The sequence below is a fragment of the Myotis daubentonii genome, chromosome 2 (genome assembly GCF_963259705.1).
Source record: "Myotis daubentonii chromosome 2, mMyoDau2.1, whole genome shotgun sequence".
Lineage (NCBI taxonomy): Eukaryota > Metazoa > Chordata > Mammalia > Chiroptera > Vespertilionidae > Myotis > Myotis daubentonii.
The window spans coordinates 4,722,608-4,742,608 of record NC_081841.1 but is presented as its reverse complement, the minus strand read 5'-3'; positions in this window follow the sequence as shown (position 1 = coordinate 4,742,608).

Below are 20,001 nucleotides of genomic sequence, written 5' to 3'. Positions count from 1 at the left end.
CTTGATCTGATAGCTAACTTGGGCTTCGGCTAAGAGAATTCAATAACTTGTCCAAAATCAGGGGCTGCTAAGTCTAAACCTCTCCAGGGGTGGGGAATCTTTTTTCTGTCAAGGACCATTTGGATATTTATAACATCATTCCCAGGCCATACAAAAGTATCAACTTAAAAATCAGCCTTTTATATTTTGGTCAAACATTTAATCAACTCACCCCTAATGACTTGGCAGGACCAGACCAAATTATTTTGAGGGCCTTCTACGGCCCAAGGGCCAGATGGTCCCCACTCCTTCTCTACACTATACTGCCTCTAAGGTTGGTAGGTTGTGGAAATAGACTGTAGTGTGTTTTAACCAAATAAAAATTTGAGAACTTACAAAGAGCGTTGGGGTAGGTGACAGGCGCACTCAGAAATGCATAATACGTTAATTTGCTGATTTTACACATATAGAGCTCTCTCTATGAGACGGTGGCAGTGGTACTGAATTTGACCTTCCCTGCATCCATATTTTTATGTATAAGTCTGTTGAGGTCCAGCCCCAGCAGGTCCAGGGGTTCCCAAAGGTGTGGACGGAGTCGGCGAAGAAGGAATGACATGGAGACAGAGTTCAGTTGATCAGCAGCCTAGCCAGGTTCTCTAGCCAGGATCTCCAGCCAGGTTCTGTGTTTTATTGTTTTATTACATCTGTATTTATACCAGTTGATTTTAATCCTATCAATTTCTATTCCAAAGGTTAGGACATTTCTTATCTCCATTCCTGGGAGTAAAGATTATGTAGCTTAAGCGTGATTGTTCGTAAAGTGATTAACTACCCGTCTGGAACTTAGTTGAGGGGTTTTATTCCCTCCCTAACTTCAGGGAAAAATCCCTACCTGGGGAAACAACCTTTCTCGGAGAGGTTAAAACACATAGCGCCAAGGTGAGCAAACATATTAAGAACAGTATGCCATATATACCAGGTCCCTTGAAACATATGCTGTGCAGATGTTTCTTCCCTGCAGCAAGGATGGACCTGCTTCCGGCATAAGTCTGTCTGCCTCTCCTAGGATTTGAGCTACTTGAAGGCAGGGGGAAATACTACTTCTGCTTTTTATGCCCACAATCCCCTACCATCTTTCCGAGGAGGCATTCACTAAAGTGTTTAGGAGATCATATTATTTCTCTCAAATCTTCCCTCTTCATTCTATTCCCACAGCTACTGCCCTGGTTCAGGCCTCTTCATTATTCCCCTGGAGCTTAGCCACATTCCCAGCTCCCAGCCTTATTTCTCTCCTGCAAGCAGCTGCCACTGTCACAAACGCCTTCCTCATGAAAATCCTTTACCCACACAGAAACTTCTGGCTGGAACCCAGCCTTCCTCTCCAACCTCACCTCCCTCCTGTTCTCCAGCCCCAAGACGGACCCAGCTCTTTTATAGCCCTGCCTCCATCACGCCTTTACCTGGAAAACTTTTATTCATCCATTAAAACCCAGGCCCTGGCCAGGGAGCTCAGCTGGTTAGAGTGTTGTCCTGAATCACCACGGTGGTGGGTTTGATTCCCGGTCAGGGCACATACGAGAATCAACCAATGAATGCGTAACTAAGCGGAATAACAAACAGATGTTTCTTCCTCTCTATCTGTCTCTCTCTGTCTCTCTGTCTCTCTGTCTCTCTCTCTCCTCCAAAACAAAACCAAAAATGAATGCAATGCCTTTCTCATTCATTCATTCTTTCAAAACACTGTCTAGCTGTTGGAGATCCAATGGGAAAGAACTAGGCCCCTGGCCCAGCTTCAGCTCAGAGGGGTTGGAGGGAGAACAGAGAAAGGGAATTTGATGCTCTCAGAAAATCAGAAGTATTTTAGCTGATTTATAGGAAGATGAGAACTGGTGAGATTAGAGACCTAGACATGGTCCAGATCACAAGGGCCTTATCATTATACTATTAACTTTTATTTATTTTTTTAAAATATATTTTATTGATTTTTTACAGAGAGGGATAGAGAGTTAGAAACATCCATGAGAGAGAAACATTGATCAGCTGCCTCCTGCACACCCCCTACTGGGGATGTGCCTGCAACCAAGGTACATGCCCTTGACCGGAATCAAACCTGGGATTCTTCAGTCCACAGGCTGACGCTCTAGCCACTGATCCAAACTGGTCAGGGAAATATATCATTAACTTTTAATCCTCACAACAGTCTAAAAGGTCGAGGTAGTTATTATTATAATTACTAATTTATCTGTCATTTCTCATTCCCCTTTATGTCATTACCTCATTTTGCCTCAGCTAAGGCAGAGAGGTTAAGTATGTCTTTAAGGTCACAGAATTGATGAATTACAGAGCTGGGGTTCAGGCTCCAGAGCCCCCTATCCTAACCACTGGGCTGTTCTTCTAGGACAGGGGTGGGAAACCTTTTAGTGAGTGAGTGCCAAAACCAGCAAAATCTCTGATTCAAAATTCTTCTGCGTGCCAACCCTAATTTTTTGAGAACATGTTACCCCTACTTGATATCTGTTAAGGTGTACATATGTGAAGAACCTTGAAGAAATAATAAAATTCACTCGAGCAACAAAAACACAGTATATGATGATGAAAAACACGTTTATTTTTTAATGTATACGTGTACACTGATAGTCTGACAGAAAACTTTATGACTCCCTTTGATATTATCAGTGGGACTTTTGCTGCTGCATCACTGATGACAGAGATTTTACATCAGGTTTATATTTCGTGGCCTTCACAGATATGCACAAGCTACTACTTTCATCCGTCAGGCTACTCCTATTATGAGACTTAACAATATTCATCACTGAGAACAAAGATTCACAAGCATGTGTGGATGAAACCAAAACACTAGTTGGATCTAGGAAGGCAGGAAGAGTTAAGGCAGAGGCATAGAAATTGATCTTCCCCTCTCTCATCAATCCATGTCTATGGTCTTTAAGAGAACTTGTTGTGTAAAATTATTTATTTATCTAAGATGCACCTACACTGAATTTATCTGAAAAATAAAAGGTTGATATTAAGAAAAAAATTGTAAATGGAAGATTATAAGAGAGGGTTTCGCGTGCCAGCAAAAGTTACTGGCATGCCATGTTTGGCACACGTGCCAGGGGTTGCCCACCCCTGTTCTAGGACATTAGCCAGAGGGAAGCAAAGGGAAGCCTTAGAAGGTTTAGAACAGCCCTAGCCAGTTTGGCTCAGTGGATAGAGTGTCGGCCTGCAGAATGAAAGGTCCCAGGTTCAATTCTGATCAAGGGCACATGCCCAGCTTGCAGGCTCTATCCCCAATAGGGCATGTGCAGGAGGCAGCTGATCAATGATTTTCTCATCATTGATGTTTCTATCTCTCTCTCCCTCTCCTTTCCTCTCTGAAATCAATACACACAACACACACACACACACACACACACACACACACACACACACACACTAGGGGCCCAGTGCATGAATTCGTGCACCTTGAAAGGAACTGTGGGCCACAAGGTTGCGGTAGGCACAAGAGCGGGTCTCGACCCATCTTCCACATCTCCGCCCAGCCCCTCCCACCATGGCCCCCCGACCCTTGTCTGCCGGCAGCCCCACTCCCATGCACTGACAGCGCTGGCCCTCCTTGCACCCGCTAACTGTGCAGAGAGATTGGGGCCGGTGCCAGCAGCCAGTGCAAGTGGCAGCTGCTGCCTCAATCGCCCCTCAGAAGCAGGGGGAGGTGGAGAAGCCCTCAGGGGTGACCAGGGCCAGCAGCCACCGCTTGCACCTGCTGATGGTGCCAAGTGATCAGGACCAGCACCGGGCACCGGCAGCAGGTGCAAGTGGTGGCTCTGGTGCCAGCTGCAGGTGCAAGTGGGGCCAGTACTGGCAGCGGGTGCGAGCAGCGGCTCTGGTGCTGGCAGCGGGTGGGAGTGCCGGGTGGGAGTGCCAGGTGGGACCGCGGTGCACAGAAGCAAAGAATTTTCAGTAACTACCAGAGGCCTGCCCCGATGACAGCGACTGGTGCCCCGCCTTGTTCCGGCGCCTCCACTCACCTGTTCCACCATCCCGCTGTGGCCAATGCCCGCCATGTTCTGCACATGCCCCCTGGTGGTCAGCGCACGTCATAGCGACCGGTTGTTCAGTTCTGGTGGTTCCACCGTTCAGTCTATTTGCATATTAGCCTTTTATTATATAGGATATATATATATATATATATATATATATATATATATATATATATATATATATATATTAAAAAAGAAGGCTAGAACAGGTAAATGACACCGTGACACATCAGCTGGATGGACAGTGGATGGGAAGGGGCTGGGGTGGAGACAAGAAGACCAGGGAGGATGCTATTGGGTGACTCCTATAAGAGAAGGCCCCTGGCAAGGCTGGAAGCCCTGGAGAGTGAAGTTGGGCAGAGCCCAGAGGTCTTCAGGGCGTGGTCTCATCCATAAGGGGAATGACCTGGGGACAGAAGTGGGGGAGCCAATCCCTGAGGGCTTTAGCCACTAGCTGGGGGGTGGGGGTGGGGGGGAGGCTTTCATAGAGATGGGGAACCGGAGGAGGGCCAGGCTGGGGGATGGGCAGGGCAGGCATTGCCGTCGTCAGTGGTCTGGGTTCCCAGGCTTCTTTCACGATGTTGGGCTCACAGGGCTGTAACAGCGATTTGTTGGCACGCTTGGCTTCCTCATTAGAGAAAAACAGGGACCAGCTTGTTGATTAATTCTCCGCATCATTCCGTGGAGGATTGGAGGTGGCTTACAAAAGCACACAAAGACTCAGCCTGCGAGGTCCTGTCATGTCCCTCCACGTCCTCTGGGCCTAATTCTGTGCCTGGCACATGGTCAGCGCTTGTAACTCCGTGTTATTTGCATGAACAAAAGGATAGCAAAGTAATTGCTGAGAGTGTAGAAGTGAGGGAGAAGTACGGTGGGAAACCAATCCAGGAGGCGGAGGAGAGCCCAGCGTGCGGTTCGGGCCGAGTTCCCACGCCGGCGCTCGCCGAGCAATCGTGCGGGAACCGATGAACCTCGCAGCACCGCAGTCGCCTCTGCAAAATGGAGATAAGAACAGAACTGACCTCAAATGACAGCCCATCGCTGGGGGGCTGGGGATGTCATAGAACGAAATAATATGAAGCCATAAAAAAGGATGAGAATGCGCTTGGTGTATTGATATAGAATGATATTCAGAAAATATTGTTAAGTATTAAAAATAGCCAGGCACCCAGCAGCGTGTATGGGATGTAACCACTTGTGTCAAAAAGGGAGAAAAATTAAAGTAATAGTCTGTGTGCACCTGATTGCATTGGTTGTCTCCGGGGTGGGGGTTGGGAGAGGGACAGGGGTAGGAGGGAGAATTTTTAACCAAATACCATTTGGAGTCTTTGTCGTGTGGAATCATGGGAATATATTACCTACTCAAACCTGAGTAAAATTTACATTTTTAAAAAGCAATTAAGATTCTTTTTCACTTCTTAAAAAAACCCTCTCCTGGCCCCCTTTCCCTCCCGCCAGTGCCCTATTTTCTGCTCCCGTTGCCAGCACAACTGCTTGAAGGCATCGTCTGTGCCTGCTGTTTCCAAACCCTCCCTTCAACCTGCTCCCGTCAGGTTTGGGGCCCCCCTCTCAACCCAAACTGCTCTCACGGTCACTAATGGCCTCCACATGGCCAGGTCCGGCGGGAATTCTCAGTCCTCATCGGCAGCATTTGTCCCGGCGGATCCCTCCCTCCTCCTTCACACACGCCCTCCACATGGCTCCCTGGGGCCAGGCTCCCCACCTCACAGACTCCTCTCCCCGCCTGGACACCCTGCTGGCTCAGGCCCACCGCTTAGGGCAGCAGCCATGGGCAGCTGGCCTCCCACGTGTCCATCCGGGGCAACCCTCTCCCCAGCACCACGTTCACACATCCTGCCTCCTCCATCGCCCTTCGGCAACTCAAGCTGCTGGTCACCCCCACCCCAAAACCTGCTTCCCTCCCAGTCTCCCCACCCTGGAAAATGGCTTCTCCCTTCTGCCGGTTGCTCAGCCACCACCTGGGAGTCCTCCTTGACCCTCCTTTGTCTCTCACACCCCTGCGAACCCCTGAACCAATCCTGCTGTGTCTACCTCCAAAATGCACCCAGATCCCAACCCTCCCTAACACCTCCACTGCTCCCCGTGGTCCCGCCTCCCGCACCCCTCACCTGGGCCTTTGCGGCAGCCTCCACCCTGAGCTTCCGTCTTTAGCTCCTCCTCGTCCCCCACAGTCTGCGCTCAACACTGACACAGAGAGACGCTGTTAAAATATCTATCGCTCAGCAAGTCTCCGTCCTTCTCTCCAGACCCTGCGATGCTCCATCTCACAGGGGAAGCGCCTTCACAGCCCTGCGGGGCCCCACCCCAAGATCCCTCTGACGAGTGCCCACCCTCTGCCTGATTTCCTGACTCCTCACTCAGGGCTCTGCCTGCGGCGGTTCCCGCTCCTGTGGCGTTCTTCCTCTCACGGCCCTCTTGTCCTTTTTATTTTAAATATGTTTTTATTGATTTCAGACAGGAAGGGAGAGGGAGGGATAGAAACATCAATGATGAGAGAGAATCATGGATCGGCTGCCTCCTACACGCCCCCTACTGGGGATCGAGCCCACAACCCGGGCATGTGCCCTTGACCAAAATCGAACCTGGGACCCTTCAGTCCACAGGCTGATGCTCCATCCACTGAGCCAAACCGGCTAGGGCACCACACAGGTGTCATCTGTTCTGTTCACTGTCGGTTCCCCAGTGCCAGGCACACGGCAAGCCCAGGACAGATATCTCTTGGGGGATGAAGTGAAAGGATGAAAAGGAGAGATTGGCCCTGAGATACGCACGGTCCTGTGAACTTGCTGGCGTGGGAGAATTTGGTCTCAGCTTTCTAGCAGTGACAGCAAAGAGAAGAACCTTTCAGTTACAAGTGGAAACCAACCAGGTATGCAGGGTAGGCCCGGCTCCCCGGATCTGAGCCTCAGAGGACTTCCTCCAGGTCCTCCAGGAGGGGAGGCTGAGCAACGGAGGGATGCCCTGGGTGGTGTCCGGACAGGCCCAGGATCCGTCCTCAATGGGGCGCTTTTAAAACGCCCCTTCAGCCCTAACCGGTTTGGCCCAGTGGATAGAGCCTCGGCCTGAGGACTGAAGGGTCCCAGGTTCGATTCCGGTCAAGGGCATGTACCTTGGTTGTGGGCACATCCCCAGTAGGGAATGTGCAGGAGGCAGCTGATTGATGTTTCTCTCTCATCGATGTTTCTAACTCTCTATCCCTCTCCCTTCCTCTCTGTAAAAAAAATAAATCAATAAAATATATTTAAAATAATAATAAAACACCCCTCCATGGAGGCCAAGGCATGGCTGGAGAGCCGCTGGGAATGGTGACTCCGGAAGGGACCTAAGCAGTGTCCCAGGATGTTGCTCCGTTTGTGCTTGAGCCAAAACAAAGGGCAGAGAGTCAACAGGTATTTGTTGGGGCCACGATGCATGAGGCCCCACACGGACCCGGGAGATACGTCAGGCCAAGACGGTGAAGATGAGCCCAGCCACTGCTGCTCAGAGGTTGAGCGTTGACCCATCAAGCAGGAAGTCACATTCTGATTCCTGGTCAAGGCACATGCCTGGGTTGCAGGCTTGATCCCCAGTCAGGGGCGTGCAGGAGGCAGCCGACCCATGATTCTCTCTCATCATTGATGTTTCTATCTCTCTCTCCCTCTCCCTTCCTCTCTGACATCAATAAAAATATATTTTTTAAAAACTGAAGGTGAGGATGGCGGTGAGCCCTTAGTGTTGAGAAGGCTGGAGGCCCACAGCCCGGTGTGTGTGTGTGTGTGTGTGTGTGTGTGTGTGTGTGTGTACAGATGGCCGATTCCGATTGCAGCCTGGCTTAGCCCAGCCCAGCCCTGTGTCAGCTGGGCGTCAGCCTGGCTGCTCCAGCCCCAGGTGCTAGGGCAGGGTACAGGGAGGCCCAGGCCAGGGGACGCCGCGGGGCTCCCTCATTCTCCTGCCCGCACTAGGCAGGACTGCCAGATTGCCAGGGACACTAGAGGCAGCAGCATGTCATGCCTCCCTATTTCATTTCAGGCCCCCAAACACGACACAATACGGTCCCTGCTCTTCTCCTCCGCCCGGCTCTAGCCACATCAGTGACCTTAAGTTCCCTGAATATGCAGAGTTCTTGCCTGCCTTTTCCCTCCTGTTTTTTTTTTTTTTTTAATAAGAGAAAGTTTATTTAGAGGTACAGAAGGAAAAAGGGCCCTTGGAGCTTAGGAGAGAGAAAGGTTCAGGGGAGGGGGGGAGGGGGGAGAAGAGGGGGAGGGGGAAGGTGCTTCCAGCTTTCTACAAGGCTGGATCGTTCTCACCCTTTGGGGTGCAGGGCGCCTTCTCAGAGCATTCCTCTCGCAGCCCTCCACTTCAGCAGCCGGACTCGGCTCTACCAGTCTCCTTGGTCTCCAGTGCGTTGTCTCCAGATCTGTGAGTATACATTTGTTTGTGTACTTGGTGCTATGTCTCCTCCTAGATGAGACAGCTTGGTAAGCTCAAGGAGGGTGTTTGTCTTATTCACGGCTGTATCTGAGCCTAGACCACCTGGCGCATAGTAGGTAGTCAGTAAGTGAACAGATCACGTGATCAGAGCTGCAGAAAAGCACCTTCTCAACCAGGCAGTCGTGGGATTGCAGAGGATGCCTGGGGCGGGGAGAGAAGGAAGGACCGCTCCGAGATACTAGGCAAAATCACTGGGATGGGCTGGCGCGGGTGCCCTGCCAAGGAGACGGGCACCGGGGAACTGAAAGACATTTCAAAGGCATGTGGTGCAGCAGAAAGCGTAACAGTGCAGGCATTCTCTACATGGAAGCCAGGATTCCTGCGTTTTCATCCCAGCTCCGTGACCAGCTGTGTGAGGCTGGGCCAGTTTCCTAACCTCTCTGCGCCTGAGTTTCCACATCCGTTAAGGGGCACCAACACCTTAGGGGTTGTGGATGCGGGGTTATGCGGGTTCAAGGCCATGGTTGTCCAGCATGGCCCCGTGGTGGGCTGACGGTCGGTAACGGAGTGGGACTTATAATCCAGGTGGAAGCACTAGGATTCCGGGGCTGCCGGGCTCTGACCCGCCTCGTTAGCTCCTCCAAGATGAGGGAGGCTTTCAAGGAGACGAGCTTTTGAATTCTCAGCTTTTCACAAAAATAGCCTTCCCTGGTGGGAAGCGGATGGTGCTTTGTTACTCGCTGCGGGTGGGTGGTGGGCGGCGCCGGGCTGCTCATTTCCTGAATGAACAGCTGTGCCCTCTCCTCCTTGGCGAGAATAATCGTGGCACTGCTCCAGCCGGCCGGCCCCCTTCATTCACGCCTCTCCCGCTGCCTGGCAGCCCAGCACATGTCTGCCAGCTGGTGGGGAGGAGCCGGGGAGGAAGAAGGCTGGACATGAAGGGGGTTGGGCCCTGGCCTCGTTCACGTTCACGGCGCACCAGGCTCAGCTTCTCAGAAGTAGCCCTCCAGGCCCTGCCTCCTGGCCTCCAGGCCTCACCAGCCTCCTTCCTCTCCCCCTGGCACCCCAAAGCTCGAGCCCTCTGAGGGCCTCCCGACCAACCGGCCCCTGCCCACAATGGCCTCTCTCTGGATTCTGGCAAGGCTGGCCCCTTCGTGTCAGCTGGGGCTCCGTTTAAACAGCATCACCTGGGAGCAGTCCTCCCTGGCCACTCCCCTCGGCTGGCCATTGCTTTGTCACCCATGCTGGCCACCAGCAGCCCAAGGCCAATGCTGCACCAGCTCAGGGGCCCAGGGGAGAAGAGCCGGCCTCGGCATCCATCCAGATTCCAGCCCAAGTCCTGGTCCTGGTTCTCCTTGGCCAAGCCTGGGCCAGGGGTCCTGTGGACCAGGTGAGAGGACAGGGGTGCCCCCAAGCACGACAGGGAGGCAGTGCCCAGCAGAAGGGGCAGTGGGTGGTGGGCAGTGAACATCGCAGGCGTCCACCACGGCCCGTCCGGAGCCCAGGGCTCAGGCCCCCGCTCGGTCACGGCCCCTTCTGAGCCAGGTGAGTCCGTGGAGCCCCGCCGTCTCTCCCAGCCTGTTTCCTCCTCCAGGTGAACCTCCAGGACTTGTCACGAGAAGCAGCTGAGATGATGAAAACGATGATCATCTTCGGAGGAGAGGAAGGCACCGAAGGAAGACAACTGAAGGGGGAAGGGTCCTCCGGGGAGGCCCTCAGCGGGTGGAATGGAGTCAGAGCTCGGCCTCAGGTCCCAGCAGGCCGGGGCGGCACCACCCGTCCTGTAGAGTCAGACCCCTGGACCGAGTGCGCCCGGCTCTCCCGGAGGTTCTGGAAGGGCCGGGTGTGTGAGCGCGTCGGATGCCCTGGGTCCGTCCTCTTCTAATCACGTAAGGGGCGCAGGCAAGTCTCTCCTCCCGTCGGAGCCTGTTTCCTCGCCAGCAGAGCCGGGTGATGACAGTCAGCCTGGGGCTGTGGTGAGTTCTAAACGAGGGCAAGGCTGCTGCCTGACCAGTGGGCCACCCTCAGGGCGCCTTACCAGCTATTCTTACGCATTATTTGTATTTTTCGCGATTGTGTCTCTTGTAACTCCGCCCTCCTTTTACTTTAGTAAGACGTGACAATGCCCGCCTGCCTCAGCAGTCCCGAGTCTACGAGTCTACGAGGGAAGGGCCTCCTCCTTTCCAAGCTGAGGCTGAGAGGAGGGATGAGGAGCAGCGTGTGTGTGTGTGTGTGTGTGTGTGTGTGTGTGTGTGTGTGTGTGTACCCCCCCCCCCAACAGCCCAGGGCTTACGGCACATGAACTTCCAACCACCCTCTCTTCCCTACTTGACAAAGTTGTGGAGGATCAGAGACGGAAGGGACTTGCCCAAGGTCACACAGCCTGAAAGCGCTGGGGCTGAGATTCGCACCCGGCTCGTCTGATGTGGAAACCAGGATCTCTCCAGAGACTCCCAAGCTGGGGGGCGGGGGAGCGCGTGGTAAACTTCTCACTCCCCTAGGAGGGTCCTCTTCAAGTTCCATGGAACGATCTCAGGGGCCCACTGAGAAGGAGACGAGTTCTTGTAACTTGTAACTTGCCAGCAAGGATCCCAGAGCCCATTGAGGGACAGACCTGAGCGCAGGGCTGGTGCTGATGGAGGGCAGGGGACACTCTGAAGATCCCAGCTCCCCCACCCCCTCGTCTGGAGCACCCTCTGGGGCTCTTTCTGCGGCAGCAGCCTCCATCCTCCCAGACTCACCCCCCTCCCCCGCCGCCCAGCCCCCCAGCACACACTCATCACCCCACTTGCTCTCTAATTGGCAGGAGTGCCAGCTGCCCCGGCTCTTCCTCCCCTGCATTCCTCAGCGGTTCCTCCCACCTGGCAGGGCAAATTATAGCCTGGCCTGGCAGTAAAAGCCACTTTCCGAAAAAAGAAGCTTTAGGGCCCTGGGAGACGCTGCCAGCGAGCTCTCTCACTCCGAGGTGGTGTCTGGGCCCGTGTCCCTTTAAGCCGGGATACAAATTCCAACCCAGCCCCTCCCTCCTGCTCCCCCTGACGTCAGGGGGAAGGCGTGTATGAGTGAGTGAGTGAGGGGCTGAGGTGCCGCATGCTCTCACACACACACACACACACACACACACACACACACACACACGCACACACACACACGCACACACACACACGCACACACACGCACGCTCATACACACAGCGCATCTTTTGGACCCTCCCCTGCGCCCAGCTCCAGGTGCCAGGAGGCAGAGTGCTGAACCGGCTGCAGGAGGCAGTCCCACCTCAGCGGCCAGGGAGAGGTAAGGGGCTGGCCGGGGCTGGCCTGGCCGGGGCTGGATGGGGACTGAGCCACACCAGCTCTAGAAACTGGCTTTGGCAGGGGAGCAGGAGGGAGGTATGATATGGGGGTGGGGGTGGGGGAGGCTGGGAAGGTGGGTCCCTCCCCTGGGGCTGACCCAGCCTAGTTCAGCTTACAGAGGGAATGTGGGAGGGTGTGTAGAGGAACCCACCCTGCCCTCGCCCCTCCCTCCCTCTCCCTGGTCCCCAAGGGAAGCTGAGGCTGTGTGGCGCCCTGTGAGACAGCGTGTGTCTGCCTGTGTCTGCGTGTGCGTGTGTGTGTCTGGGACTTGTGTCTGGCTCGAGGCAGAGGACAGCAGGCACCTGCCACGCCGCAGCCTCCTGTCTAAGATCCAGGGAGAGAAATGCCTGGAGAAATAATGGAAATAATCCTGTTCCTGCCAGATGCAAACGTGAAGTGCAGGAGGGAACGTAGTGGGCCTTTTCCCTGGGACATTTGGGCTGGGGCTGGGCTGGGGCTGGGGCTGGGGCTGGGGCTGGGGCTGGGGCTGGGCCTGGGCCTGGGGCTGGGCTGGAGCTGGGGAGGGACGCCAGTTGGATGGGGAGCAGCTGTCTCATCCTGTTTCTTCCCAGTGTGATGGGGATACTGGTGTTAATTGGCTTGGCAGGGTGGCCTGTGCTATTATCTTCACCAGGGAGGCACCCCACCCATAGCTTTTGCCTCTGCTGAGGCCACTTGTCTCCCCTGCTCACCAGTCGGGGCCCTGACCTCCACCCTGCTGGGTGCAGCCCCTGGAGGGCAGGGTGATAGGCTAGGGGCGGTGGGGTACAGGGACTGGGCAGCCTTGGCGGGTACCACGTCCCCGAGTGGCCTGACCCTGGCAGAGGAGTCCGGGCGGAGACAAGGCATGGTGACGCTGGCACCCACCGGGAGACGGCAGGTTCCTGCCAAGCTGGCAGCCTGCAGGCTCTTCCCAGGCGGGGGCGGGGGATGCAGAGAGAGAACAATAATAAACAGAGTGTGCACTGCTGCGTCCCCGCTGGGAGAGGGCAGGGGGTGGGAGTGCCCCCGGGTGGGGGTGGGCAACCGCTGGGAACCTGGCACTGGCCGCCTGGGTGAGCTCCAGCAGAGGCCTCTCCCTGGGAAGGGGCTGTCTCCAGGCCCCTGGGGGATGGGAGCCAGGTCCCCAAACCTGACTCCCTCCCAGAGCCTCTGGGTCCTCCACATTCTGGATGCTTCTCCTCCCAGCCCCCCCTCCCCTACCATTTCCTTGAAGTATTTTCCTGAAACATCTATGTTCCCATACCGGCCCCGCCCCGTCCTCCAAATAAAAATTAAAAAGGCGATGTAAGCGGGGACTGGCTGCACACGGGGAGAGGCCGGCGGACAGTCGTGGCCACGGAGGCCTCTTCGGGGCCTGGAGAGAGACAGGGGGCAATGTTCCCGGATGCCCACTGGCCATGGGGGGGTCCCACCCAGCTGGTGGGTGGGGAGGGAACACCTGAAGGCTGGTCTGGAGGTAGATCCCCAAGAGCGGCACCAGCAGAGGGCGCTCAGGGCCTGGCTGAGCTGGTCGCAAGGAGCGTGACCAGGAAGAGCCTGGTGGAAAGGGGACTGGAGGCAGGTGGGACCGTGGTCCACGGGGAGCAGCACGATGGGGAGCGACAAGCAGTGGGGGCTCTTCCTCTGCCCCCACGCCAGTGAAGGATGGTCACCAGGATGCGTGGCATGGTGCGTGGGAAAGGCCACGGGCTTTGGGTCATGCTGATTGAGTTCAAGCTCAGCGCCTTCCCATGTTACTCTGTCCAGTCTGTTCCTCTCTCTAGGTCAGTGGTTCGCAACCTTCTGGCCCTTCAAACACAGCTCCTCATGTTGTGACCCGACCATAACATTATTTTCGTGGCTACTTCATCACTGTCATGTTGCTACTGTTATGAATCGTCATGTAAATATCTGATATGCAGGATGGTCTTAGGCGACCCCTGTGAAAGGGTCGTTCGACCGCCAAAGGGGTCGCGACCCACAGGTTGAGAACCGATGCTCTAGGGGGATTCAGGGTGGCACAGTGACTTGCTCAGGGTCACACAGCCTGGCAGAGCCGGGATGTGAGCTTGGCTCTTGAGGTGCCCATCCTGTCATCCCCACTCCCCACTGATGCCCAGCGGCCTGAATCACAGCAGCCCCCAGGCAGCATGACAAGGACAAGACTGAAAGGGTCTCAGACTCGAGTATTGGCTGGGGCAGCCCCCATACACACACACACACACACACACACATACACATGCACACGCACGCACACACACACACACACGCACACGCGCGGTGAGAGGGAAGAACCAGGTTTAATTAGGTCACCTCCAGCTTCGGGAGCAGCTTGGGCACTGATGTATTTTAAGGAGCGTCTGGGAGGCTGGGCGGGGAGGGGCGGGGAGGGCCTCTGGCTGGTGGTCTGAGGCTGCCTCCTCAGCCTCCTGGGGCTCAGCACGGACAAGCCCCCCCCCGCGTTTAGGAAGCCCCTCCCCTGCGATCCGTGTCCCTGCCCCCCATGTTCAGGCCATCAGGTCCTTCCCTGCCCGTCTGCTTCTCCGCATGGGGGCGTGGGCCGGCTCCTTTTCCTGGGGGCGCTGTTTAGAAGCTTCCAGTGTTGGCAAGTGACTCACCCAAGGTCATGGTCTGAGTCAGCACAAAGCCAGAAATAGAGCCCTGCGCCCTGCGCCCCCAGTGCTTCCAGGGAGAGCAGGGGCTTCCGGGGACCTGCTGGTCCTCCCTCCCCTCCTCTGGCAGGGGTTGGACCTACACCCCCAAATGTCTCCAGGTTGCAAAAGTGCTGCCCCGGACTGGCTGTGTGACCCCAGCAAACCCCTTTACCTCTCTGAGCCTCAGTCTACCCTTCTGAAGAATGGGGGTAACCATGGCAATTATCACACAGCTTGGCTGTGAGGACTAAATGAGGAAGTGCGGCACAGAGGGCCTGGCACCCCACCTGGCACATGGTTGATAATCTATACTGGTAGCCGTATCAGGATTTCCCACACAGAGTCTAGTCATCTGTCTGTGCTCCCCCACTGGCCTGGGGCCTCTGACGGGGGGCTGTCGCCTCTTGTTTTGTTGTCCAGGTGCCTGGCTATCAGTTTTGTTTCACTTAAGCATGTATTTTAAATGTTCATTTATTGATTGATTTGAGAGAGAGAAAGAGAGAGGAAAGGAGTTATGCATCATTGGTTGATTCTTACATGTGCCCTGACCAGGATGGATCCCACAACCTTGGCATATCTGGACAATGCTCTCACCCACAGAGCTACCGGCCCTGGTTGTGCGTGTGTTGTGTGTGTGTGTTAAAGAATAGTTTACTGATTTTTACAGAGAGAGAAAGGGAGAGGAAGAGAAAGAAAGAAACATCAATGTGAGAGCAGAAGGTCACTTGGCTGCCTCCTGTACATCCCCATCTGGGATTGAGTCCGCAACCCCAGGCGTGTGCCCTTGACTGGGAATGGAACCAGCTACCTCCTGGTGCGTGGGGTCGGTGCCCAACCAACTGGCCACACTGGCAGGGCAGCATGTATTTCTGACAACCTCAGAGGAGAATTAGACTGGCCCTCACGAGGCGTCTAGCCCGGTGGTGGCTGCACAGCCGAGGTAACGCGTGAAGCCCAGAGAGGGCAGGTGCTGCCCGGGTCACACCGCGCTGGGTGGGCAAGCGGGTTTGCTTTACTCTGATGTGCACGGAGGGAGAGGCTGTCCACACGCTCAGGAGGGGACTCTGACAGCCCTTTCCTGCCCTGCCCTTCGGGGAGCTAAGACCTGGAGGAGCCCCAGCCCCAGGGCAATGGTCACCCGCTGACGGCTGAGTCACAGTCCCGCGGTCCCATACGCTGACTGTGTCACAAGGGCCCCCTCAGGTTATCTCCCAGCAGCCCTGATGCTTGGCTTTTGCCTCTCTTGGCTCCTCCATCTGCAGAATCACGAGTCAGCTGAGGTCCATGCAGGCAAATGAAGAGGAGGTTGGCCGGAGGGTCAGAACCAAAACATGGGGCCAGGGAGATGCCCACTCACAGGTGGACCCCTTCACAGCCCCGCCACCCCTCCCGTAACTGGGGCAGGGGACGCCGATTAGCCTGTTCAACAGATGCGGAAACTGAGCCTCAGAAAGCCGGGGGGGGGGGGGGTCACTCAGGAGGGCACTCAGGGACTTCTGGGGCCTGCGCTCTCCTCTCATGCTCAGACTGCCATCTTCAGAGCGTTATTCCGGCAGGAGATGTCCCCGGAGGGGCACTGGGGCATTGGGAGCTGGGCTTGAGTTGAAACAAACATTCTCCAGACACATGTGTTTCTCTGCTCTGGGAGGAGTTACTTTCCCCTTTAGTTTCTCAGGAAAAGTTCCTCTGAGAAAATTCCAGCCTCGCCTTGGCTGATCTAGGAACAGAATTTATCCTCACAAGAAGTGCGCTGTTTACCTTCAGAGGAATCTGGGTTCTGCTGCTTATCTGCTATGTGATCTCGGGCAGGTCACTTAACCGCTCTGAGCCTCAGCTTCCTTAGCTATAAAATGGAAACAATTCTAATTTCAACCTTCTGGCAACTGGAAAGTTGAAAAATGAAAAATCGCCTCTGAAAAGACTTTGGCAGATGTATGGCATTGAGACAATAGAAGCCCGTCTTCACTCGCCCCTTTCTGCAGCAGCACGTGGGGGCTTGCTCTGCACCCCTTCTCCCTGGTCTCAGGCAGCTGGGCATGTGCAGCTCCTTCAAGCTCTGGGCTCTGGCAGGGCCCAGAGTGGGAAAGGTTCTATCTAAGGTCGCAGAGCAAGTCAGTCGCAATGCAGGGCCCAGACCCAGGACCCCTGACTTCCTACTCCAGGCTGCAGAGTCAGCTTGCCCTGGTTTGAGTCCTGGCTCAGACATTCATGGCTGTGTGGCCTTGAGTGAGTGACGTAGCCTCTCTGGGCCTCAGTTTTCTCACCTACAAAATGGGGTCATAATAGCACCAGCCTTCGAGTTCCAATGCAGGAATTTAACAAAAAGGATAAGTGAGGAAGGGTGGGGCAGGATAGTGGATGAGCCAGTCCCTGGGGGGCAGGGAGAGGAGGGTGAAAGGCGGGCTTGGCTCCGCTCAGCGGGGTCTCTTCCCCCCATGCCCAGTTTAGCAGTCCTGCCTGGGAGGAGCAACCTCTCACTCAGCATCCACTGAGTGCTTCCCAGGTTCCAATCCCATTCCTTCCTCCTGGGAGCTCTGGAAGGAGGGGGTCCTGCAACCCCAGGTGTCAGAAGAGGAAGGAGATGCAGGGAGGGCCTGGAGAGATTGCCTCGCTGCCCCTCCCGCCCTGAGCAGACGCCCTGCTTTCTCTCAGGGGTGCCCCCTGGGTGGGGGATGTAGTTGGGGAGCAGCCTCAGTGACGTCCTGTGCGGGCTGGATGCTGCTGGTCCATTTGGGGGACCCCCTGTTGGGGAGGGGAAGGAGGAGGGCTGTGCTCCTTTCAAGGCAAACCCTGGGTAATCAGCTCATCTTCCCCTTCCCACCGCCTGGGAGCCATGCTCGCTCGGCCTTGGCTGGGAGGCCTGGCTGGCCAGAGCTGGCCCAGCTCAGCTGCGTCTCCCTGGTAACCACGGTGGGCTGCCTCTGCCCTTCCCAGGACCACCAAGCAGCATGCCAGGCCTGGGAAAGCTGTGCGCTGGGCAGGGCCTCCCTGCTCCCGGGAGAGGGAGGCGGAGCTGCCCCACCACCTGCCACCTCGCCCAGGTGAAATGGGGACCCCAGGAGTGTGCTGCAGAGCCTGGCATCTCCTGCCCTCCCGGCGGTCACCATGGGGATCTTAGCCGCCTGCCCGTCTTCCTTTTGGGCAACAGCTTTGTTGAGCTATAACTCACCGGCTTCATTAAGGTGGACAGCACATGGTTTTGGTGTATTCACAGAGTCGTGTGACATCACCACAGTCCATTTTAGGACATTGTCATCACCCCAACAAGAAGCTCCGTACCCCTTAGCCGTCACTCCCACGCGGCCCTCCCCCAGCCCCTGGCAGGTGCTCAGCTGCTCTCTGTCTCCGGGACCCGCCTGTGGGGGACAGTTCTCATGGATGGAGCCCTGCGCTGTGCGGTCTCTTGTGTCTGGCTTCTCCCACGAGCTCAGTGATTCCGGGTCCATCTGTGATGCGTGTGTGCCGGCCCCTCATCCTTCTTCTGGCCGAATAGCATTCTATGTGGCTGCACTACGTTTCGCTCATCCGTTCACCAATTGGTGGATCTCTGGGTTGTTTCGACTTTCTGGCTGTCACGAAGAATGCTGCCATGAACACTCGGGCACAGGTTTCCATGTGATGGCTTCTCTTCTGGAAGCTTCCGTTTTCTTCTCGCTAAAATGGGGGTACAAATGCCAAACCGGGCCCACTCCTGCCTCCTGGAGCGAGGCCGGAGAGAAAGACCCGAGCTCAGCTTCAGGGGCCACGCGGAGCCCCTCGCCCTCCCCTCCAGCTCCCCTGGCTGCCGGGGAGCAGGGAGTCTCACCCACCCCCGCGATGGCAGAGCCAGCTCATTATCTTGGCCCAGAAGCACCCCGCTTGCTGGGGAACCTTGAACAGCCGCCAGGGGCCTCTCCAGGGATGGGGGTTGAATGAGTGACTCCTCACTCTTCCTGTCCTGCCAGGCGGTGTTTGGGGGGCTTCCTGGTCTCTGGGCCCCTAAGAAGCCTTTCCTGGCCAGTGGTTAGAGTGCCAGCCCACGCACCTGAGAGTGGTGGGTTCGATTTCCAGTGAAGGGTACAGACCCGGGTTGCAGGTTTGATCCCAGCCCCGGTTGGAGCTCATGTGGGAGGCAACTAATCAATGTGTCTCTCTCACATCAATGTTTCTCTCTCCCTCCCTCCCTCCCCTCCCTTCCCTCCCTTCCATTCTCTCTCTCTCTCTCTCTCAAAAAAAAAAAAAAAAAATCAATGAAAAAATATCCTTGGGTGAGGATTAACAAAACAGAACAAGCAAACAAACAAAAAAAGAAGCCTTAAACCAGTGGTTCTCAACCTTCCTAATGCCGCGACCCTTTCATACAGTTCCTCATGTGGTGACCCCCCAACCATAAAATTATTTTCGTTGCTACTTCATAACTGTAATTTTGCTACTGTTATGAATCGTAATGTAAATATCTGATAGGCAGGACGTATTTTCATTGTTACAAATTGAACATAAAGCATAGTGATTAATCACAAAAACAATATGTAATTATATATGTGTTTTCCGATGGCCTTAGGCGGCCCCTGTGAAAGGGTCGTTTGACTCCCAAAGGGGTCGCGACCCACAGGTTGAGAACCGCTGCCTTAAACTCTTCCCCGGAAACTCCAGATTTGGGGGCGGGGCAATATGGAGACCAGAAACAGACTTGCAGCTCAGGGGTTCCCCTCTGACCCCGGGCATCTGGGTGAGGGGTGGGGGCGTGAAGGAATGGGGTGAGGACTCTGGGATCATCTCTATATCCCAGGCTTAGCCAAGCCCCCCCATAGCCTGTGAGGGGTGAGGCTGGTTTCTCAGTTCCATTGTACAGATCAGGAAGCCGAGGCCAGTGCAAGTGCTACCCAAGGTCAGTGGCTGAGACAGAGCTGAGCTGGAGCTCTTCCCTCCAGGCACCCCCTGGCCCCATGTGCCAGCTGCCTGACCCAGCTCAGTCAACAGCCTGGCTCGGTACAGGGTGCTTTTCTGGCCAGGGTTCCACGGCAGCGCCTCTTGGGGTCCAATATTTCCCAGCCCTGGGGGGAGGGTGGGCGGGTAGGCGTGTGGGTCGGGAAACTGTGTTCTCTTCCTCAGTAGAGGAAACTATAGGATGAATTATTTCAAGGTCATCTAGACACAGCTATTGGTGTGGGAACTTCTATTGATTAGCATTGATAGTAGCAATTTACTGGGTATCTACAAGATGCCAGATGTTGTCACGTACACGACACCATTGAGTCCTCAGCCACCCTGCATGGTAAGTTCTGTCTCATTTTAGAGAGGAAGAAACGGGGCTCAGGAAAAAGCTCCAACCTCCCCAGAGCTCACCATGCCCTTGAACTGTCCTACGTGTGTAGCAGTCATGTGATCCTCGCAGCAACCGCTCTATAAAGTAGTAACCAACACTCTCCCCATTGTACTGAGCGGGAAACTGAGCCGACAGTGAGGAGTGTTGGTAGAGAAGCCAAGATTCAAGCCCAGGCCATCTGGGCCCAGAGCCCACACACCACCCACCCTATTGGAACTGAGGTCACCACGCTACAAACGACAGAGCTGAGATCCAAA